Source organism: Delphinus delphis, chromosome 12 (genome assembly GCF_949987515.2).
Source record: "Delphinus delphis chromosome 12, mDelDel1.2, whole genome shotgun sequence".
Lineage (NCBI taxonomy): Eukaryota > Metazoa > Chordata > Mammalia > Artiodactyla > Delphinidae > Delphinus > Delphinus delphis.
The window spans coordinates 46,967,265-46,993,003 of NC_082694.2; the positions used below are offsets into that span (position 1 = coordinate 46,967,265).

General features: G+C 36.8%; 1 long non-coding RNA gene across 1 annotated transcript in view; it reads left to right on the forward strand.

The window, feature by feature from the left end:
- LOC132435439 (uncharacterized) overlaps positions 1–24,601 on the forward strand; it is a 65,144-nt gene extending 40,543 nt beyond the window's left edge. Inside the window, exons 2-3 of the long non-coding RNA XR_009521541.1 lie at positions 8,757–8,819; positions 24,165–24,601. This is a non-coding gene — a long non-coding RNA (uncharacterized lncRNA). The remainder of the gene's footprint in view (positions 1–8,756; positions 8,820–24,164) is intronic.
- The last annotated feature ends 1,138 nt before the right edge of the window (positions 24,602–25,739 follow it).

Below are 25,739 nucleotides of genomic sequence, written 5' to 3' on the forward strand. Positions count from 1 at the left end.
CAGATGGCCAAGAGACACATGAAAAGCTGCTCAACTTCACGAATTATTAGAGAAATGCAAATCAAAACTACAATGAGGTATCACCTCACACCAATTAGAATGGGCATCATCAGAAAATCTACAAACAACAAATGCTGGAGAGGGTGTGGGGAAAAGGGAACCCTCTTGCACTTCTGGTGGGAATGTTAATTGATAGAGCCACTAAGGAGAACAGTATGGAGGTTCCTTATAGAACTAAAGATAGAATTACTATATGATCCAGAAATCCCACTACTGGGCATATACCCAGAGAAAACCATAATTCAAAAAGACACATACACCCCAATGTTCATTGCAGCTCTATTTACAATAGCCAGGTCATGGAAGCAACCTAAATGCCCATCGATAGACGAATGGATAAAGAAGTTGTGGTACATATATACGATGGAATATTACTCAGCCATAAAAAGGAACGAAATTGGGTCATTTGTAGAGACGTGGATGCATCTACAGCCTGTCATACAGAGTGAAATAAGTCAGAAAGAGTAAAACAAATATCGTATATTAACGCATATATGTTGAACCTAGAAAAATGGTACAGATGAACCAGTTTGTGGAGCAGAAATTGAGACACAGAAGTAGAGAACAAACATATGGACACCAAGGGGGGAAAGAGGTGGGGGTGGTGGTGGTGGTGGTGGTGGTATGATGAACTGGGAGATTGGGATTGACGTGTATAAAATGGATGACTAATAAGAAAAAAAAACAAAAAACAACAGTGCAATTTAAAACAGACTTACAGAGTACACGCTACCCTCAAATTAGTCATTATATAAATGACATTCACTAGAGGCAGTAAATATATTCCATAGTTAACCATATTTACAAATTAAGGAATAAAACTATAATTTCTAAGCCTTTATTGCATATTAATAAAACAAATCTTTGAATATACAGCAATGCAAAACTTAAAAATATTAACATCAGATAGAATATAAGCAGATCACTTTGACTCTGTGAATGTTGGTCTGTTTCTGCTTTGCCTTTTTCTCCTAGAGGATAACCCTTCTGAGATTTTAATTGAATGCCCGGCTGTGTATCAGGGCTCTCTCTCTCCCTTGGCAGGTCCTCTACGCAAAATTTTGTCTCCCCAACCCCGTGAGACTGCTAACTTCCTGCTTCCATGTTTAGCCTCTTAGAAGTCACTCCCTGCTTGGTTTCTCGCTGTCTCATCCCAAGCAGGTGTAACCTGGGAGTATGCCACTCCCTTAAGAAGATATTGAATGTGGAACTTCAAGTTCACCTCTCAGTTGTTCCCTTTTCTCCAGCATCTTGTCTTCTTAAATCCTGGCCATCTGGTAGCCCTGAACTCAATTTTCATCTCCCCCACTTAATGAAACAGCTGCAATTTCTAGCCCCCTACATTCTGTTCAGTCTCTATGGCCCATGCTGCAAATCAACAAATACTCAAAGGGAAAATGAGAGAAAATGTAGAACTCTCCTCAGTATGTACAAGTTTCCTTCATGTGCAAGTCATCTCCATGATCTTTAAGAAGGTGAGTTATGCCTAATATTTGTACACATTAAAGACATAAGAATTAAAAACATACAGAGGGCTTGCTGTGTTTAAAAAGCAAAGAATAATCAAACATAAGTGAAATACTTCCACATTGTATGCCCTTTCCTCAACTTGCCTAATTTCTCCCTATCCTTTAAGACTCAAATGCCCCTCCTTCCATGATTTCTTTTCAGATCCCACCAGTCAGTGTAGATCCCACCAGTCTGTCTGTACATCTTTTATTCTATTTGTAGAAATAAGTGCACCTTTTCTGGGCTTTGCACTTTAGAGGGTCTATTTCTAGTCCCTTCCGGTCTGTGTCCCTCCCCAAGGGGCACATGCCCCTCATCTTAATCACACTCTGGGTACCCTGGACTACAGAATTACCTGCCCAAACAGCCCCAGGACCATTCCAGGACATGAATGCCTTTGATCTGGATCCATGCCAATGAAGGGGTAGAAATGGACAACAGAGTGTGCATCAGTGGGCCCAAAATTTGGCCAGTGGGTGAATGCTTGTAGGTAAGGACAAATACAGATTAAATGCAGGAACACTTGGTTAAATTTGAATTTCAGATAAACAACAAAATATTGTGCAGGACATAGTTGTACTAAAAATAGATTTTGTTTTTGCATATTTGAAATTCATCTTTAACTGGGCATAGTATATTTTTATTTGCTAAACCTGGCAACTCTACTAGGAATGAGTGTCAACAAAGATGGTTTTGTAGGATAAGGTGTCTATCATGGGCACCTGAGGCCCCTCATATTAGAGGGTAGAGACAGGAGCTGAAAGAGCAGTAGACTAGGTTATGAGATAGTGGCCAAGGCTGGAGTCAGGGGTCCAGTACAGGCTCTCCTTGGGTGTCCACATTCTGGTGTAAAGCTCTAAGTCAGAGAATTCTAGCTTTGGATCTGGTCCTCCAGGTCGTTATGGAAATACACGTGTCCAGATAAGAGGCTAGAATGTATTCTCATTAGCTTGATTTATACGTTTTAAGCATGTAGAGTCTTGACAGATGGTTTGTGGGCCTGCATTTGCACTTTTGCGTAGACATTGGAAATGTGGGAGGCAGGGCTGCTTTCTCTGCTACAGGACTTAATCCGTACTTACGTTTGTGTTAGTTAATCTGCATATTCTGTTCAGTTTCCACTATTAAATCATACAAAAACACTAAGAAGCTTCAGGGTGGAAACTGACATTCTTCTTTCTGCTTACTGAGATACCTCTTGGAAATTGAGATGCATTTTATAGATGAGGAAATTGAGGTCAGGAAAGTAAAGTAGCTGAGCACACCTATCAGGTGTTAACAGCCCGGATTCAAAACGGAGAGTATAAAGCAGATCCTAGAGAATTGTTATACGTCATATTTATGCCTCACTTAGCTCATCTGCAAAATCAGAACAATAAATAGGGCCTCCTTATCCATTATCAAAAAGATTAAATGAGTTAATATATGTTAATAATGAGAAAGTTACTCAGAATATAACTAGCAGAAGACAAATTTTAGTTATTTTTTAGTTTGTGGTCTTGGGGAATAACGAAAACTTCCTACTAGGATATCCTAACTGACCCTACAGCAGCTAGCATCAAAAATGTTGCTAATTCAAATCTGTTCTTTTTCTTTTCCATGTCTCTTTCTGGGAAAACCCTGGAATTCCTTATCTGTGACTCTTAAAATGACTGCTCTGTGTTTACCAAGACCTCAAAAACATTTTTTGGTTTCCACTTTAAGAGAAAGAACTGCCTGAAAGCAAGTGAGGGGCACAAAATCTTCCAACAAGAGAAGGCAAGGAAATTTGAGGTGTTTGCATCTCAGTAATATAGCTGAGGAATGCAAGAAGGGAGTTTGAAAATAGAAAATATGCCTCTTTACAGAAAAACTACTTGCTACCCCAGGCTGTGTTCTTGCTTATGAGAGCTATACATGGATATCCTAATGGGCTTCTTTGTACTTTGACTACAGCATCTTTCTAAATAGATAAAGCATTTATTTAAAGAGAAAAATGGAAATTACTCTTTAATAGTTCCCCAAAAATGCTGATAAAAATCACTGGATGACTGAACTCTGCCAGGGTCTGAGACTCCTCACTTGACTGTTGTCTAGAGAAACTCAAGTCTTGTTCTTATCTAGTTTTCTGTCAGTCAGGAGGGATTGTTGACCCTGATAACTGTCTGCCAAATTCCACAAGGCTATAACTTTTTTGTGGATTCCAGTTATTCTGAGAACATCATCCATGGGGAGTTTTCCTTTTCTAAAGGCTGCTGCCCTTCACACACCTGGTACCATGTTATATGTCAAGCAATGAAAACGGGGGATAAAAGAATGTAAACAACTGTCTCTGCCTTCAAGGACCTGATGGTCTAATTGAAGACGCAAAATATTTATACCTAGGGCTTCCCTGGTGGCGCAGTGGTTGAGAGTCCACCTGCCGATGCAGGGGACACGGGTTCGTGCCCCGGTCCGGGAAGATCCCACATGCCGCGGAGCGGCTGGGCCTGTGAGCCATGGCCACTGAGCCTGCACGTCCGGAGCCTGTGCTCCGCAATGGGAGAGGCAACAACAGTGAGAGGCCCGTGTACCACAAAAAAAAAAAAAAAATTTATACCTGAAAACAATTTCAACTAATAGTATGAGGTTCAGTGACCGAAGTAGCATAGAAAGTAATGATGATGATAGTAATACAAAGTCTAACATTTGTGCATTTATGACACAGCAACTATTCTAAGCATTTTGAATATATTATTGCAAAGAAGGGTGTATTAGTTTCCTAGGACTGCTGTAACAAATTAGCAAACTAGGTGGCTTAAAATGACAGATATTTATTCCCCCACATTTCTAGAGAGTAGATGTCCAAAATCAAGGAGTCAGCAGGGCCATGATGCTTCTGAAGGCCTGAGGGGAGGATCCTTTCCTGCCTCTTGCTACCTTCTGATGGCTCCCACATTCCTTGGCGTTTCTTGAGGCAAAGCTGCATCATTCCAAACTCTGCTTTTGTCATCACATGGCCTTCTTTCCCGTGTCTATTTGTGTCTTCTCCTCTTCTTACAAGGACACCTTCATTGTACTTAAGGCCCACGCTAATCCAGTATGACTTCATCTTAATTACACCTGCAAAGATCCTATTTGCAAATACGGTCATATTCTGAGGTTCTGGGTAGACATGAATTTCACAGGGACACTACTCAGTCCACTCAGACTGAGGCTAATTGGGACAAAAACCATCCCAATATTTTCATAGAGATATAGGCCCTGGAAGATGAGTGATTTTAGGCAAAGAAGAGCTAAGATATCCATTCATCAAGGATTTATTGAGCAAATGTTCTGTGCCAGGCACTGTGCTGGGATTCCATGGAGAGTCAACACTGTTTGTATTAGTATTTATTAGACTTGGCTTCATAGAAATGAAAAAGGGCAAATTTACAGAAGCTTAAATAAGATTGACGTTTTGTTTTAGTTTTATCTCTCCTAAGTAAGGTCCAAGGGTCGGCTATCCAGGACAGGTTTTGTGGCACCACAGCTCCATCAGGGACCCACACACCTGTCTCTTGGTACTGCCATCCTCAGAGCTGGCTTCCCTATTTCATATTCTAAGTCACCTCACAGTCCAGTATGGCTGATGGAGCTCCAGTAATCTTCTCTATATTTCAGACGAGCAGCAGAAAGGAGAGGGAGATAGTAAATTTTCCTAGCTGAGTCAATTTTATTGGAAGGTTTTCTCATAGCACTTCCCTTTTATAACTTAGACACTCGGTCACACAACTGCAAAGGAAGCTGGGCCTACTGCATTTCTGAAAAAAACATCAGGGTTCTGTTAAAAGAAAGGGGATAATGAATGTGGGAACTCTGTTTCTCAGTCCCCAATTCAAGGAGCTCCAAGTCTACTGGGGGAAGAGACTAAGTCAATAGATGTATTAATTTCCTTTTGCTACTGTAACAAATTGCCACAAACTTAAAACAACACAAATTTATTATGTTATAGTTCTAGAACTGAAGTTTAAAATGGGGCACAGCCTTACCAACATCTTTATTTTAGCCCAGTGAGATCCTTCTGGAGGCTCTAGAGGAGAAACCATTTCATTGCCTTTTCAGCTTCTGGAAGCTGTCTGCATTCCTTTGCTCGTGGCCCCCTTCTTCCATCTTTGCAGCCAGCAAGGTTGCATCTCTCTCTGACTTTGAACTCAGCTGGGAAAGGTTCTCCTCTTTTAAGGACTCATGTGATTAGCCTGGATAATCCAGGCTAATCTAACCATCTCAAGGTTCATGACATAATCACATTTGCAAAAGTGCCTTTTGCCATGTCAGGTAACATACACACAGGTTTCAGGAATTAGGACATGGACATCTTTGAAGAGGGCCATTATTCAGCCTACCACAATAGACAAAATGTCATAAAATAATTGTAACAATAAAGTTAGGAGAGGTTGATATAACAAAACCAAAAAATGAGTCCAGTCTCATCAATGATCATGATTTGTTAGGGGGGAAATGTTCCATGTGTAAAACAGAGGCTACGTATAAGGATTAAGAAGAAATTTATACTAGAGGGAAAAAGAAGTGAAAATCAAGTAGTTCTTAAATATCAGGCCTGTCATAAAACATTAACTTGTACACAATGGAAAAGTATGCATGATTCTTGATTGAAGGAGTGATTTGATAAAACTGGTAATTTAGAAAGATAAATTCAGTAGTGAGCAGGAAAGAGAGCAGTTAACAGATTAAGGAGCTACTAAACAAATTTATGCTTAGCTGAGAGGTTTTTAATTAGGTTAGAGATGGAGAAAAAAGGAGGAAATTTTGAAAGACATAACAGGTAAGAAAAGTGAAGGCAAGTAAAAATTGACTGAGGTTTTAAATGTGAATGAGTGACAAGTGAGAATGGCAAAGAGAAAAAGTTCACAAGGTAGGGAAAACAACATGGTATATATAGTAAATATTTTCTTTAAGTAAAATTAATCCTTGTCTACTAAGCTTTATTAAAAAAAAAGACAAGACCTCCATTTTTTTGCATCTAAATAATGGCAAATAGTTAAAATGTCTTGCATTTTTGGTGAGTTAGTTGGGCTTAGTTGGCTCATACATTGGGCTCCCCTCCACTTTTTCCTAAAGGTGAGCATTTCCATTGACAAAAAATATATATATCAAGGTCCTGTTAGCAGACCCAGTCCATGAACATACCGAAACCCCAATTAGGTACACAGAGATCCAAGTAAAGCAGAAATAATGACAAATCTGGCCTATAAAACAATCCTTGGATGGAATAATGACTAAGCTACCATTGTTAAGATAGTTTATCTTAATTGGCTATAGTATATTCTTAAAGATTCAACTTCAGGGAGCATTCATATCAGGAACAAACCACAAATTCTTTATCTGATAAACCCTTGAGAAAAATTCTGTGCATTAAATTGCACGTTGTGAAATCTATAAATTACCTGTTATGCTTTCAGAAAGAATGTTGGTACAATCCAATTTCAGTCATTTGCAAGTCATTCAGTCATTAGTATTTCCAGGATCATCTTTAAAACATGCTCTGCTGGGATCTGTCAGGCTTTTACAGTCCATGCAGCCTTCCAGAGGCAACAGAAACATTTAAAGTAACTGCACAATGAAACTGCCAGAAGGACCAGAAAGGAACTGAGGTGTTTGTCCTCGTGAAGGAGGGAATGTAGCACCTAGAACAGTGAAAATGGAGTCACCAAATCACCCAGACTTTGAAAATAGTTGAGCAGGAATCCGACTGGAACTAAGATCCATTTATACAGATGGAAGCCGTAGCCAAAGGAATTTGAGCTACAATGTGAAGTCTCTTCTGTCCTTACGCTAATTTATTGATATTATGAGAAAATTAAATATTTTTATACATGTACACATAAGTAGACAATAGTTTGAATTATGTCTTAAAAACATGGTACCTGGGATCTTCTGAATGTACAAGCCAAGCTCTTAACCACCCACCAAATAAACCGAGCTTCTTTCATATTTTAAAGAAGCTCTAGGGTCAGACATTTCTGCTTCAAATAGTTTATCTATTAGAAGTATAAACTTGGGCAAATTATTAAACTTCTCTAAGCCTCAGTGTCCTTATTTTTATAATGAATATAATAAGAATATGTTCCTCATGGGTGTTTTGTGAGGGTTTAAAGAGATAATCCATGTAAAACACTTACTAGAGGCTTGAAACGTAGTACTCAACAAATGGTAAAAATTCTGACGTAAAAACTTCTGACAAAGCTTTCCAAAGAAAGAGTAGCAGCTTCCCTCCTCCCCCAATACAGAGAGAGACACAGAGACAGAGATATAAAGAGAAATATCAAAAACGAAAAAATCATTTCTATTTTCATATTGATGTATGATTTTATTCAGCTCAAATCCACCCGTCCCCAGCCAGCAGCTCTCAGCAGTTTACCAGTTTACCACCAAGCTGACAGCTGGGAGACTGCAGATTTGGAGCTCCGTGTAAAATATTTTTGCTGTCAGTATAAATGAATATTTACCAGCCAATGGCTGTTGCAGCCCTTTGGCAGGGGGCATACAGGGGTAAATATTGGCTTTACCTTTGAAAACTAGAGGCTGTAATTATAAACCAGGAGTCCACATACCTTCAGTGAGTAGATTAATTAATTATAAAGCCTCATTAAAAGTCAAGCTACCCATTAGCATAAATAGCGATCCTATGAACTCTTGATTTATTAGAGCTGAGAAATTCTACCAGGATTTTTTTTAAGTTACAGTAAAGTGACTAATTACCAGCTGAGGACATTATCCCTTTGACTCTTCCGTGTTAGAAAATGTGCCACTGGTCAAGAAGAGGAGAGTGAGCATTTTATTCTTATTGGTGTCACGCTTTGGATTCATTATCCTCTCAGTGTTGGGAGCCACATAATCCTGTCACAATAAATCACTTTCACTTTTAATGACTCATTAGAAAAACAAGTACTTATGATCAATGAGCTAAAGTGAGGCCGAAGTACTTCAAACAAGTGTTTGAAACACTTTTGTTTCAAAGACCCCAAAGCCAGGCTATAAAGAGATCCAAGAATCCAATGAGCTGACAAGTAATAGGATTCACTACTAGAGGAATGGATTGAGAGCTGGCAGGAAATTCAAAGCATTGTACAATCCAGTTCCCTGCCTTCAAGTAGGAAACTATCAAAAACTTGCCCAAGTTGGGGAAAACTCTAGTGTTATAGGGCTTCTCATTATGTCTGTTCCAGGTGAGTAAACTGCGATGGATTATGGAGACAGGTATCTTCAAGAACCAGGATGAGAATGGAAAGGTAAGAGCGGGAAATAGACTGAAGGGCTCCCATATTTTCCCATGGAAAGAATCTTGGAGGTAAACCACTGAGATACTTTTCCTGATTCAGAGGAAGTAGAATTATTGAAAACAAACAAATGAAAAAACAAACAAAAAAAACCAAACCTATGATCTTTTTTTGTCCCACCAACATCCAACCATACCTTTTTAAAATTTCTGTCCTAATACCCTTTTTGGTTAGTTAACCACACCTCCCTGTAATCTAGAGATCATCTTGTTTACACCAGTTGTTCTAGAATAAATACTAATAGTGCCCTTTTTACTCTCAAATGTGTACTTATTTGAATAATAAATTATAGGATAATGCTACTTTTAGGAGACATTACCGTTATAGTCTTGATGAAAGGGAAACTTCCAGTCCCAGTGCCCTCCTGATGCCTCCTTCTAAGACTATATTAAAACAGAGGTAGGCATGAAATACAAGCATAGTTGACCAGACACTGCAAGAACTTTGAACCTTGAGCGAGTGACACAAATTGATCACATGATACAATTAATCAGATTTGTCACAGTCAGTGTGGAGGGGCATAAGATCATATTGGTGCTGAGCTATGGGCTTGACAGTAATTTTGACAGCCTACCCTCTAGAGTTCACTGTGCTACTGCCTGCTGTTCACATCTGGTCAGTCAGTTGTCACTACCTGGAGACTCCAGGTTATTCTCAAATAGCCCCCTGCTTATTTGGCTCAAAATGGTTTCTGTTGCTTCCAGAATAGAATCTATAGTTGCAGTCTGCTAGAGGAAACCAAGAAAGAAGTAACCTAAAAACTGGTAGCCAAGCAAGCAGAGAATATATACAATGTTCTATTCTCAGAGCACTGACATTCAATTGGAGGGCAACAGTTAATTATAGGCAATTTATATATTATATTAAAGGAGAAAAGAGCTCTGAAAGAAAGGAAGGAATGAAGGAAGGAGGAAGAAAGCAAAGGAGGAAGAGAAAAAAAGAAAGATTGAAAGGCAGAGTGGGGGTAGGATAAAATTATACTTGGGTGGTTTGTGTGGTCCTCATTGGGTCATACTTCATCTTTGTAAATATGAATGTGAAATGGCAGTTCCCTCAAAATTATGAAATGTTAACAATGGTTTAAATACCATCATATATACTTCAGTCTGAGAAATTTTTTTCAGTAGCACCGTTAATTTATGGGCATTTAAAAATATTTTACAGTCTCTTAATATCAGTTGCCTTAGTAACTTAAAAAGTGGCATTGATTTAATCAATGCATGAATATTCATGAAGGCATGAGATACCTGTTATGGACTGAATGTTTGTGTCCACCCCACCCAAATTCATATATTTCAATTCTAAACCCCCCAGTGTGATAGTATTAGGAGGTGGGGTCTTTGGAAATTACTTAAGTAATGATAGTGGAGCCCTCATGGATGAGATTAATGCCCTTATAAAAGGGACTCTGGAGAGCTCTCTGGCCCTCTATCCACCAAGTAAGGATATAACTGAGAAAATGGCCATCTGCACCCCAGAAGAAGGCTTTCACCAGAATTCCACTGTGGTAGCACCTTTATCTTGGACTTCCAGACTCCAGAATTGTGAGACATAAGTGTCTAACGTTTAGAAGCCATCCAGTCTGTGGTATTCTGTTATATCAGCCCAAATTGACTACAGCAATACTTAAACTGGAGCAACACCTCATATTTTCATTCTTCATTACAAATCACTTATTTCAGTTAGATACTGATGATGACTGGGCAGAGGATCATGAAAAAGAGTTATATGTAGGGGAATCCCTCTGAAGAAAATTACTTCTACTTTGATTTTAACATTCAGAATAGTTTATTTTTACAGATTTATAGAATTATAATTGACATGTAATAACCTAGACGTATTTAAGACGTACAATTGTTTAAGTTTTTGACATGTGTGTATAAGTGTGCTACCATTAACAAAATCAAGATAATTAACTTGTCTGTAATTCCCCAAAGTTTTCAAGTATCACTTTGACATCCATCTATCCCTCTATTCCTCTTTTTCCCATACTTAGGAAATCACTGAGCTGCTTTCTGTCACTATAGTTTGCATTTTCTAGAATTTTCTTTAAATGGAATCATGCAGTATGTACTCTCATTTTTAAAACAGCCTTATTGAAGTAAAATGGACATACAGTAAACTAATCATATCTAAAGTGCTATCTACATTATTTTGCCTAGTTTCTCTCACTCAGTATAATTATTTTGAGAGCCACCCATATCGATGCATAGCTTGTTCTTCTTTATTGTTGATTATTATTTCGCTATATGGATATATAAAATTTTGTTTATCTTTTCTCTTACTTATCGACGTTTCAGTTATTTCCAGTTTGTGGCTACTGAAGATACCGTGAATATTTGTGTGCAATTATTTGTATGGATAGATGCTTTCATAAATACCTACGGGTGGGTTAGCTGTGTTATATTTTAGGTGTATTATTGAGTTTTGAAGAAATTGCCAAAATATATTCCAAAGTAGTTGCATTAGTCTATATTCCAACCAGCAGTGTATAGGAGATCCAGTTCCTCCATATCTTTGCCAACACTTGGTAGGTTCAGTCTATTTAATTTTTTCCCCAGATTTATTGTGCATAACAACATTGTATAAGTTTAAGGTATATAGCTTGTTGATTTGATACACTTACATATTCCAAAATGATTACCATCAGGGCATTAGCTAACACCTCCATCTTGTCACATAATTACCATTTTTTCCCCTGTGGTGCAAACATTTAAGATCTTACTGTCTTAGCAACTTTCGAGTATGTATTAGAGTATAATTAACTATAATCACCATGATGTACATTAGATCCTCAGAATTTATTTATCTAATAGCTAGAAGTTTGTACCCTTTGACCAACTTCTGCCCATCTTCACCACCTTCTCATCATTCTACTGTTTTTGTGAGTTCACCTTTTTTAGATTCCACATATAAGTGGTATCACACAGTATCTGTCATGCTTTGTCTGACTTGTTTCACTTAGCATAATGCCCTCAAGCTTCGTCCATGTTGTCACAAATGACAGGATTTCCTTATTCTAGACTCCTTAATTTCAGCCTTTCTAGTGGATTTGTCGTTGTCATTCTAAATTTCCATTTTCTTAATGCCTAAAAATATTGAGCATTTTTTCATGTGCCCATTTGTCTTTCATACATCTTCTTTGGTGAAGGGTTTGTTAAAATCTGTTTTGTTTTAATCAGTTTATTTTCTTCCTATCATTGAGTTTTAAGGGTGTTTTCTGTATTCTAGGCACAAGTTCTTTTACTGATATGTTTTGCAAACTTTTTTTCCCATCCTGTGATTTGCATTTTTTTATTAATGAGAATTTCTTGAAGAGCAAACTTTTTAATTTTGATGAACTCCAATTTATCATCTTTTTTCTTTATAACTTATGCTTTTGTGTTTTCTTCAAGAAATCTTTGCCTAATATAGTATATCACTAATATTTTCACCTATATTTTCTTCTAGAAGTTTTATGGTCAAGCCTCTAACATTTTGTTCTATGAGCCATTTAAAATTATTTGAATATGGTATGAAGTAAAGGTTAGGGTGAATTTTTTTTCTTATGGCTATGTAACAGTTTCAGCAACACTTGAAGGAACTATACCTTCCTCATTGACTTGTCTTGGCAGTGTTACTGAAAATAAATTGACCGTATATACATGAAGGTTTCTTTCTATGCCCTCTTTCCTAGACTACTGATCTATACTTTATCTTTAAACCAATACCACACTGCCTTGATCTTTGTGACTTTATATTAAGTTTTGAAATCAGGTAAGTTCAGTGACTATTCTATTTTAAAACTCTTTTGGTTATTCTAGGTCCTTCGTATTTCCATATAATTTTAAAGTCAGTTTGTCAATTACTACAATATCTGCTAAGGTCCTGCATGGGATTGTCTTCTGTCTATAGATCGCTTTGTGAAGAATTCACATTTTAACAACATTGAGTCTCCCAATCCATGAACATAGTTGCCTCTGCATTTCTTTAGGTCTTTGTTAATTTCTCTCAGCAATGTTTACTAGTTTTCCGTGTACTCATCTTGAACATCATTTGTCCAATTTATTCCTATATATTTAATAATTTTAATGCTATTGTTGGTGGTGGTTTTGCTTTAATTTCAATTTCCAATTATTTATTGTTTTATTAAAGAAATAAATTGATGTTTGTGGTTGATAGCCTCTAAAATGGCTGCAAATGATGCCAAGTCCAAGTATTTGTGGCATTTTGTGTTAGCTGGTTATAGAGACTCACTTCCAATAAACAGACGGGGGAAAAATTTATTTATTTATTGGCTGCGTTGGGTCTTCATTGCTGCGTATGGGCTTTCTCTAGTTGCCGCAAGGAGGGACTACATTTCGTTGCAGTGCACGGGCTCTAGAGTGCAGGGTCAGCAGTTGTGGCACACAGGCTTAGTTGCTCTGCAGCATGTGGGATCTTCCTGGGACAGGGCTCAAACTCATGTCCCCCGCACTGGCAGGCAGATTCTTAGCCACTGCGCCACCAGGGAAATCCCAGAAGGTGAAAAAATTGATGGATATCACTTACAAGATTACATTTCAAAAATACTGTGCCTTCCCTCTTACTCATCTTCTCTCACTCTCTTGAAGCTCTCACTCTGAGGGAAACTAGTTGCTGTCTTATGAGCTGCACTATGGAGAAATTACCAAGATTAAAAAAAAAAAAAATGTAGGCCTCCAGACAACACTCAGCAAGGAACTAGAGCCCTCAGTACACCAGCTCACAAGTATCTGAATGAAGTCAACAACAATGTGAAAAATTTTGGAAGCAGATGCTCTTCTAGTAAAGCCTTCAGAAGGGACCACAATTTAGGCCAACAGCTCAATTGCCCCCTTTTGAGATATCTTGAGGAAGAGGCACCCAGCTAAGCCTGACCCAGATTCCTGACCCACTGAACAGTCGGGTAATAAATGTTTATTGTTAGTGTCATTAAATTTTGAAGTAATTTATTATACAGTAACAGGTAAGTAATAAGACGTTTATACACTGGTCTTTTAACATGCAACTTTGCTAAGCTCACTTATTAGTTTTAGCTATTTTGTAGATTTCTTATGCTTTTCTGCCTATGTGATCATGTCATTTACAAATATAGACAGTATTCCTTCCCATCAACAGTGTACAAGGATTCTGATTTTTCTACATCTTCTATAAGACTTGTTATGTGACTTTTTGATTCTAGCCAACTTAATGGGTGTGAAGTGATATCTTATTGAGGTTTCAATTTGCATTTCCCTGATGACAAACGAAGCCAAGTGTATTTTCGTGTGGTTATTGGTCATTTGTGTATCTTGTTTGGAACAAAGTCTATTCACATTCTTTGCCATTTAAATTTTTTTTTTTTATTGTGGTAAAAGTCACATAATATAAAGCATACTATTTTAACCATATTTAACTGTGCAGTTCAGTGGCACTAAGTACATTCACATTGTTGTTCAACTCTCACTGGCTTTTTAATTATTGCAAGTGCTCTTTATATATTCTAAATACAAGTCCCTTGTCAAATATATGATTTCCAAATATTTTTCCCATTCTGTGGATTGTCTTTTCACTTTCTTGATGGTGGATTTTGAATCACAAAAGTTTTTAATTTGATAAAGCATAATTTATCTATTTTTTTGTTTTGTTACTCATGCTTTTGGTGTCATATCTAACAATCTTTTGGAAAATTCAAGGTCACTAAGATTTACCCTTATATTTTCTTCTAAGAATTTTATACTTTTTCTCTTATATTTAGGTTTTTGATTCATTTTGACTTAATTTTTATATATAGCATACAATAATGATCCAACTTTATACTTTTATGTGTGTCTGATTATAATTTAATTTTACTCTGATCAGAGATTATACTTTGCATGACTTGAATCCTCCTCTTATTAAGACTGTTTTAGTTTAGAATATGGTCTTAGAGAAAGTTTCATATACGCTTGGAATTTGTATTCTGCTTCATGTATTTTATTTACTCTTATTTTTTTCCAGTCTTTTTTCTCTTTGTCTTTCAGTTTTGGAAATTTCTATTGAGTTATCCTCAAGCTCAGATATTTTCTCAGCCATGTCAGTCTACTAAAGAGCCCCTCAAAATAATTCTTAATTTCTGTTAAATAGTGTCTTTGATCTCTAACATTTCTTTTTCTTTTTTATTCTTTCTTAGTATTTCCAGCTCTCTGCTTACATGGCCCAACTACTTTATCCATTAGAGCCCTTAGCATATTAATAATAGGTATTTTAGCATAGCAAAGGAAACAAAGAAAACAAAAAGATAATCTATGGACTGGGAGAAAATATTTGCAAATGATTTGATGGACAAGGGCTTAATTTCCAAAATATACAAACAGCTAATACAACTCAATAACAAAAAAAAACAAACAACCCAATCAACAAAATGGGCCAAAGACCTAAATAGACATTTCTCTAGAGAAGACATACAGATGGCCAATAGGCACATGAAATATGCTCTTCATCGCTAATTATTAGAGAGATGCAAATCAAAACTACAATGAGGTATCACCTCACACCAGTCAGAATGGTCATCATTTAAAAAAATCTACAAATAACAAATGCTGGAGAGGGTGTGGAGAAAAGGGGACTCTCTTACACTGTTAGTGGGAATGTATATTGCTGCAGCCACTATGGAAAACAGTATGGAATTTCCTCAAAAAACTAAATATAGAGTTGCCAGATGATCCAGCAAATTCCACGCCTGGGCATATATTATAATCTGAAAAGATACACGCACCCCAGTGTTCATAGCAGCAGTATTTACAGTAGCCAAGATATGGAAGCAACCTAAATGTCCATTGACAGATGAATGGATAAAGAAGATGTGGTATATATACACAATGGAACACTACTCAGCCATAGGATAGAATGAAATAATGCCATTTGCAGCAACATGGATGAACCTAGAGATTACCATACTAAGTAAGTCAGAAGAGAAAGACAAATAACATATGCTATCACTTATATGTGAATCTAAAATATAACACAACTGAATTTATTTATGAAACAGAAGCAGACTCACAGACATAGAAAACAAACTTATGGTTACCAAAATCGAAAGAGGGTGGGGAGGGACAATTTAGAAGTTTGAGATTAGCAGAAACAAACTATTATATAAAAAAAGAGATAAACAACAAGGTCCTACTGTATAGCACAGGAAACTATTCAATACCTTGTAATAAACCATAATGGAAAAGAATATGAAAAAAATATGTACAACTGAATCAGTTTGCTGTACACTAGAAACTAACACAACATTGTAAATCAACTCTACTTCAATAAAATAAATAAATAAAAGGAGTAAAGTCTGTGACTCCCCCAAAGAGACATAAAAACTACATGCAATGTGCTATCTTGGATGGGTTTCTGAACTCGAGACATTAGGTAAACACTAAGGAAATTTGAATAAAATATGGACTCTAGTTAAAATAAAATAATAGCTGTTTTAAGTTTTCAGTCTGATAATTCCAACATCCTTGCCATATTTGAGTTTGGTTCTGATGCTTGCTGTCTCTTCAAAGTGTGTTTTTACTGTTTAGTATGCCTTGTGATTCTTTTCTTGGTAGCTCAACATGAGGTATTGGATAAAAGGAACCCAGCACTGGTTCCCATATGTGTTTCTGCTCAGGGGTTTCTGCTCTGGCAAGTGGTGATTCTCTGTATTTATCTGTCTGCTTCCCCAATTCGGGATGCAGCAGTTTGCACTATGACCTCACATCTCTGACGGAGCTAAGAAGAAAGGTTGATTTTTTTCAGTTTGTTCAGCTTTTTACTAGTTGTTGGGACAGTGACAGCTTCCAAACATTTTACACGTCAGATTGGAAACCAAAAGTATGCTTCATGTATTTAAAGTTCTGTTTGAGGTGAAAAACATTGAATATTGTTATGTACATTTGATTACTAGAATTCTTTATTATTAAAAAATAATTACATTATCTCTGATAATATTTCTTGCTCTAGTATTAATTAGTATATACTAATATTTTAATATTAGTATAGTCATTGCAATTTCTTTTGATTGGTATTAGCATAATATATCTTTTCCTGGGTATTTAAAATTTTTTACTCTATACTTTTCTACATATTTAAAGTAGGTGTCATGTTAAAAGCACACAGTTAGGTCCCACTTTTTAATCCAATTTTTACTATCTCTACATTTAGTGGGGTGTTTAGAAAATTTACATTTAAGGTGATTATTGATATGACTGGGTTGTAATCTACCATCTTGGTTATTTATGTTCCCTTTTTCAGCTATTTCTTTGTTCCCATTTTCCCTGTTTTTCTGAATTTCTTTGGATTGAGTATCTTCTATGATTCTATCGTATCTCCTTTACTGCCTTATTAACTCTGTGTTTATTAACTTTTTACTGGTTACTTTTTGGCTTACATTATGCATCTTTAATTAATTAAGTCTATTTTAAGTAGTATTATATACCTTCATAAGCCTGAGAGTATACTTCCATTTTCCTTATGCTAGTCTTTGTGCCACTGTACTCATAATTTAACTTATACATATACTATAAACCCCACTGTTTATATTTGTTACTGTTATTTTTTTTTAAACAATTATAAGGAGATTTTTAAAATATGATAAAGTTTTTGTATATTTATCCACATATTTATCATTTCTGTCACTCTATTTCTTTGAATTGATACCTATTTTCATCTGGTATAATTTTCCCTGTGTGTTATGTACTTCTTATGATGCTTATAGTTATTGTCTGCTGGTAATACATTCTTACAGTGTTGTATATTTGCAAAAAATTGTTATGATCCGGGAATTGTGCTCCAGGTATTTACTCAACTGACATGTATATTTATGCCTGTTTAAGAACATGCACATGAATCGTTATAGCAGCTTTATTTATAATCATCAATACCTGGAAACAACCAAGATGTCCAGCAATAGGTGAATGGATAAAAAAAAACTGTAATAAATCCATAAAATGGAATACTATTCAGTAATGAAAATGAATGAGCTATCAGCCACAAAAGACATGAATAAATCTTAAGTGCATTACTAGTTGAAAGCAGCCAGTAAAAGGCTACATATTTTAAGATACCAATTAAATAACATTTGGGAAAAGACAAAACTGAGAGATTGTAAACAGATCAGTGGTTGTTAGGAGTTCATAACAGAGGATGGAAGAGGTGAAGCAAAGGGAATTTTGGGGTTTTTTTTTTAGGACAGCAAAACTATTCTCTATGATATTATAATGTTGGATTCATGACACTATATATTTGTTGAAACCCACAGAAATTTACAGTAGAAAAGGGGCTTGATAAAGGCAAATTAAAAAAAAAATCATTAAAGAAGTCAGGGAATCCCAAGGTGGAATGCAAAATATGGCAAATGAGTGTAATTTTATTACAAATGTATGAAACAATGTCCCTGAAGCAGGCGGGAGGAAAAAGGTGCTGGCCTAAGTAACCTTAAAAATGATGGAGTCTGTAAGACTAAAGGCAAAAAGAACTGTAATAAGCACTGCACTATAGTAGATAGAGTTGCTTCCCATGGGTATATGGATTAACAATTATGAAACCCCTATACACATACACTGAAATGGAATAATTAAGTAAATAGATGATTGATGGTGGGAGCCAGGTTTCTTGCTATTAGAGTGGGAGGTTACAAATAAGCAAGGGAAGGAGGCTACAGCAATCCATGTGGTAGTACCTTGGAGTTCAAGACATTAGTATGAAGTGAGGTTTACCTTACTATAGATACAGTTAATTACATATAGAAATATTTATAGAGATGTGTATATACATATTTTAGTATACACATATATAGATCCTCTCAGCTGACACAGCAAAGAAATATAAGTAATGTCATCCCAGTAGCAACGGGCACAGCTAGTGCTCAGACCTTGATTTCTAATATCATTATATCATAAGAGAAATCAGGACTTTTGTTGAAATGGGTAATTCTAGGACTGGAGCAGGAAATATACTCTATGAGCCTAGAGCATCTTGTGATATCAGAAAATAAGGAAATGCTCAAAAAACAAACAGAACCTGCAATGACAAGGCTATATCAAAGTGACACAGGAGTCAGTTAATAGGCTTCCAATATTCCCAATTGTTCCAAAGCTGGAACAATTTAATAAGCAAAAAAAGTACTGAATTACAATTCACAGTATAAAATTAACATCCATGATTCTATGTTGATATAAATGATTGAATATATAAGTATTCTTTTATACATGAGTTTGTATTAGTACACAATAATTCCAAATAATTCTTCCATACAGAAAAATCCCAAATAATTTATGTAAATACTCTGCCCTGAAAGAAGTAACATGTAACACCCCATTTTTTAAATATGGGTTGAGCATAGTGAATTCCTTCCAAGGAATACAGTTAGGAAAGGGGGAAAACGTAACCTTACAGTTAAAAAAAAAATTGAAAACACTAGCTCAGCCAGGTGATCAAGGTAAACATCAGCAGTGATGAATTATGTTAATAGTATATACTCTTGATATGCTGTGATGAATATGGCACTTTCTGCCTGTGATCTTCCTCCCAAGAACACAGAACATGTGTCATAGTCTGATTGGGCTGTTATAAAAAATACCATAGACTGGGTGGTTTATAAAAAACAGATATTTATTTCTTATAGTTCTGGAGGCTTGGAAGTCCAAGATCATAGCACTAGCGAATTCAGTGTCTGATGAGAGCCCAATTCCTGGTTCATAAATGCCCATCACAGTGTGCTCACATGGTAGAATGGGTGAGGGATCCCTCTTGGGTCTCTTTCATAAGTGCACTAATCCTATTCATGAAGACTTAAACTTCATGACCTAATCACCTCACAAAGGTCCCACTTCCAAAACCATCACAATGGGGATAAGATTTCAACATATGAATTTGGGGGAGGGAGGCAATTCTTCAGTCTATTGTATTCAGTCTAATCATGAAAAAATATCAAACAAATCTTACTTGAGAGAAATTCTATACCCGACCAGTACTCCTCAACACTGTCAGGGTCATCAAAAACAAGGAAGGTCTGAGAAATTGTCACAGCCAGAACAGAAAGGGGATATTAGGTAAAAAATAAGGAAATATAAATAAAATATGGATTTTTCATAATATATCAGTATCAGCTTATTAGTTCTGACAAGTGTACCACAATAATGTAAAATATTAATAATAAGGGAAACTGGGTGTGGGGTATGGGAATTCTTTATACTATAGTTGTAACATTTATTTAAATCTACTATCATTATACAACATAAATATTCTTTTTTTAAAAAGAAGACCTTATTTCACCTTTCTTTTTGAAAAATATTTAGTTGGGCATAGAATTCTAGGTTGACAATTTTTTTCTTTCAGTACTTTAGAGATTTCATGCTAAAGTCTTTTCTGGCTTGTGTTACTTCTGAGAGGTTGACTGTCATTCATGTCTTTGTTTTATGTATGCATTGTTCATTTTTATCAGGTTGTTCATCACTGTTTTTAAGCAATTTGACTATGATGTGCCTTGGTATAGTCATATATGAGACCCTCTCTTAATGAAATGGCAGGTATTCATAGCTGAATACTAACACACAGAAGATTTCTTAAAATCACCAATTTAAGCCTAAAAAATAAAGATGAAACAAATGAATATGAAGGCAAAAAGAACCAAATGTATTTTCATGTTCACTAGGGACAACCCTTACAATATTACCATTATTAGATTATAAGAGAAGTTAAATTACATTTTGTCTCCTTATTTTACAAATAAGGAAACTTATGAACAAGGATGACTAAGCAATTTGTTTTAAATCTCACAACACTTGAGATAGAAGAATGGAAACTGAGCTTATTTTCCTATTGGTTACTTGTTAGTACTCCAGGCCAGTAGGCCAGAATCTGCCTCTGCAGCCGGGTTGCTGAATGTGAAGGCAGGAGCACATGTGAGTAGCATGCTACAACCTGGATTTGCCTTGTCTTCCTTCTGTGTGATGAGTTTCACACCCACAAGAATATAGGAAGTCAAGGACTTTGAGGGTTCAAGGCTACTTGATGAAGATATATTGGCTCTCAGCCTTCTGTTGTTTCCTCTCTGGACTCACCCTGATGTGGTATGAATCTCAGTTGGATTAATACCACAAGGCTTCAGCGTGACTTTCACTTAACAACCAGGGTCTTGGTTCTTATTTTCAAACTTGACTCTTGTTTCAAACACAAATGACCTTCATCACTTATACCTCAAGTTCATTTATGATAAGGAAGGCTGATGTGTAGTTACAGCCATGAAATCTGACCTGTGGGAAAGACTGCTGGGAAGTTTCCCACAAAAGTTTACAACTTGCTGTGGGAAACAGCTGAAAATTACTGCTACTGAGGTATCATGAGATAAGCTGCAATATTCCTTTTTGCTCAGAGTCAAATTTTCATAAAACTACCTCTTACAGGCTTCCCTAGTGGTGCAGTGGTAGAGAGTCCGCCTGCCGATGCAGGGGATGCGGGTTCGTGCCCTGGTCCGGGAAGATCCCACATGCCGTGGAGCGGCTGGGCCCGTGAGCCATGGCCGCTGAGCCTGCGCGTCCGGAGCCTGTGCTCCACAACGGGAGAGGCCACAACAGTGAGAGGCCCTCATACCGCAAAAAAACAAACAAACAAAAAACTACCTCTTAGAATAGCTATTTCTTGTAGAAAATTGGCCTTTGAGGAGTTACCTGATATGCAGCCAAAGGAATTTATTTAATAAAATAAATGTATCTCTGTACTCTTCTCTCTATATTGCCTTTGAAAAACATCTTTCATGTACCAGCCACACAATAACAGCTAGTGAAATGGATAAAAGTAAGCAGACCAAGGAATGAGGAACTCAAAAATAAACCAAAAGTACGCAGGTGTTCTTGAACAGTAAAATGGCGCATACTAACAAAGACAAAACTATTCTTCATGGAAGAATACCCAAAGGAGAAACATCTGTGCCTTTCTCAGATTCAAAGAGATTCTAGTCTAGCAGTGTGATACAGATCAATTGATGTAGTTTGCATGAATAACAAAACATCTGCAGCTCTTACTAGACCTAATGCTAAGAACTATATTTGGAGGTTAAATGTCACAGAGCCTCTGGCTGCAGACACAATTAAGCCATAGGTCTTTACAGAGGAAGAAAGTAGAAATGAGGTCTAAATTAAAAAATCATCTAGGTAACAGTTTATTCACAATCACACAAACATACATTTATAAATACTTCCTATGCTGTGTTAGGAAATTGTTGTAATTAATCTTAAAGTAATCCTCTTTGAGCTATGAATACTTATGCTCCATAAAGCAGAATATTGTTTATTTAGGACAAAAGAATGGTTAAAATGGAGAGGGAAAATAAAAGTAAAGTTGAGGTCTCTTTTCAGCTAAGCAATTCAAGAGCTAGATATTAATGTCTGCCCCCCGGAAGCTGCCCATTACTAAATTCCTAAGTACCAGACTCTGAACGATCGAAATACCTATTTATTTATACTCTACAAACAAACAAAAAAAGCTTCAAAAACCCAACCAAATTACTCTGCCCTGGAAAACCTGCAAAAACAAGATGAATGAATGTATCATCATGGGACTTGTGTCATAGAACTCTAAAAACTGGTGAGTAATAGGCAGACTATGTAGCCATACACATACAGAGATATGTGGAGATTTATCCATGTCTATATATAAGCGGCCTCACATACAGCAGACAGAAACAGGCTAAAAGGGTAATGCTTGAAACGGCCTTTGAATTTTTAACACAATATCTTCCCCCGTGCAAGAAATGGTGCAAATGGGAAGATGTGCCGCCCAATGACTGTTGTTGAGGCGCAGTGCTAAGTTTGTCTGTGTATTTTGAGCATCAGGATCATATATATATATGGGCAAGCTCCTCCCAAATTTGGTACCTTTTAGTACCAACAAAATCGCTAATAAGAAAATGAAATGAAATGACCATTTACTGAACATCTCTGGCCTGCAAGGCATCATGTTGCATCCTCTTGCTGTCCACACAATGTTTTCAAGATTAAACAAATAGAAACTAACATTAATCCATTCACTTAAGGGGGTTGGCTAATGGTGTGACACAGAAAGCCATGTTTCTGTCCTAAGGGAAATATGCACTTTCAGTTTGATACCAATTAGTAAGTGATTCTCCCAATTTACTGACTATCTATAAGAACACGCACAACATCAGTGAACTGATGACAGTACTTTCCGACTGTGGTACAGATTCAAATTTTTTTTTCTTTTTTTTTTTTTTTGCGGTACACGGGCTTCTCACTGTTGTGGTCTCTCCCATTGCGGAGCACAGGCTCCGGACGCACAGGCCCAGCGGCCACGGCTCACGGGCCCAGCCGCTCCGCAGCATGCGGTATCTTCCCGGACCAGGGCACGAACCCATGTCCCCTGCATCGGCAGGCGGACTCTCAACCACTGCACCACCAGGGAAGCCCAGATTCTCAATTATTTACCTGCAGTTATAAAATCCAAAAGTTCTGAAAGCCAGGAGTTTTACAACTCTTTTGGCAGCAGAAGCTAATTTGAGCCAATGTTTATAGCCCCCTTTAAAAATCCTACTTCAAGTAACTATTCATCCATTTAGTTGTAAAAATATTCATATTTGATTGTGGGATGCTGCCCCAGACCCGAGAGGAGTTGTTACATAATATGCGGTTTATGTCCTAATCATGTTCCAAAATCTGAAAAAATCTTAATTTTAAAACACATTTGGGATTGATGCTAATAATAAGGGAGACAAGTCATGTGTGGGAGTAGGAGGTTCATGGGAAATCTCTGTACCTTCCTCTCAATTTTCTTATGAACCTTAAACTGCTCTAAAAATGTAAAAGTTTTTAAAGTAATACAACTCATTTGATCTCAACAGTTTCAGGCAAGGGATTTTGGATCTTCACTTATTTAATAACAATAATTTTAAAGAATGAGAGTATTCAGAAAAAAAATAAACTCCATATCAGATTTTTAAAAATTCACATCATAAAGTTATAATCCAAAGATAATTTATCCTGTCTGCCAAATCCTTTATAATTAGTTGTCAAGCCACCAAAAACATTCTTCACAAATTCATATGAGTCCTAATCTCATTCTTAATATCATCTTGCAGTCTCTGATATCAGATTGGCTTGTCTTGAATTGGTTTATTGGCAATAGCTGATTGTGTTTACATGGCAGATAGTCATTTGGTAAATTGCTATTTATTTTCTTTAGGATGTAGGCTCACGGGGGCTGGAGGTGGAATGATTCTTAGACCAGGAATTATACTTCCCACTTAACCACTTTGACAATGAGACTGTCTCTGATGCTGCATTACAGGCCGGACTATGGACCTTGAAGAAAGCATATGAATATTGACTTATGGTGATGGAGATGACATGTTTCTGGAGGATCGCCAGTGTTCGCAGAAGACAGAAACTGAGAGTAATGACATCAGCATTACTCTGTGAATAAAAAGGAGCTGCGGGCTTTCAGGGGACAGATTGCTAACTGGGCTGTGCACTCTTCATGCTGAGAGAGAAAAGAAGAGAAGGCGAGCTCTCCTCTCAGACATCTGAGAGGCAAGCATGCTGTCCTCCAGACCCTGAGACTGCATGGCTGTGAAACGTTATCTGGAAAACACGGTTCTGAAGCTCATCAGTGAAAACAATAAATGAACAATTCTCAACTTCCTTCTCAAAACATAAGTCTGTAATGATTTTTAGATCCTCAAATTGTCCTATTTACTGGCTTTTAAGACATAGAATGGCTCCTTTTGGAATAGCAACTTAGTAAAAAAAAAAAGACATGCAGGTCCCTTATTTTCTTGGATATCCTCTCCTTGAAATTTCAAAAGCAACTGCCAGTTTCCAAATAAAACTGATTAAATGTGAGTTATTCTAATATGGACCATTAGAGCTGATACTTTTATCCTCTGGCAGCAGCCCTATGAATAATGGGTAAAATGAATGAGAAAAACTCTAATAGTCTCGGAGCTCAGTTTACCTTAAGCAAACACAAAAAGGGCTGGCAGACTATCAGAACAGAGCGACTTATCTCCACTAATATTTTCAAATAGCCTGACATTCATCCTCCCTTTTTATTTCTTCTATTTAGTATTCTGAGTAAACCTTTCTTTTTTTTTTTTTTCCAGTCAAAATCCACAAGACAGCTAGAAACCCCCAGTGATGGCTTCACTGTGAGCTCAGTATAAATATGAATTGCTCTTTGTGGTTCCCTGTGTGGTTCTTGGCCCATTAGTATCAGCAGCACCTGGGAACTTGACATCAGACTCCATCTGAGACCTACTGACTCCAGATTTCTGGAATTAGAACCTAGAAATCTATCATTTAACAAGCCCTACATTTTAGTAGTCTCATCCTGTCTTCAACACACCAAAGAGAACCAAGGACCACAATAAAAACAACAACAAAAATAGAACCTCACCACCTGGGGCCAGCATGGTAGTTAGGAAAACAGTGTCACAAAACCTCAAGAAGTCAAAATTCAAGGAGGCAGGTGTCATGGAGTGAGTGACTCTGATTTAGTAGATTTTTCATCTTGTGCCAAACCTTGTCTATTTTAAGTTTCCTCCTATTTAGCAGAGCAACATTGACTTATATGTGACAAGATCCAGTAAGCCTGCATACGGCAGTGATGAAGGTCAAATCAGCTTTTCAGTTCCAATCAGCAACTAAAATAAAAGGCAAAATAACTCAGGAAGAAGTTGAACTGTGTAGTCTAATTCACAAGCAGAGAGCAGATCAGTTTCCAGTGGTTCACCATAAACTCATTCCTCTGCAGGTTTATGACCACTTGATCAGTGTCAGACCTTCCATGGATGCTGCCCAGTTAGAACTGACTCAGGGAAGAAGTAAGACTGATCCTGCAGTTAAAGTGAGCATATATACATAC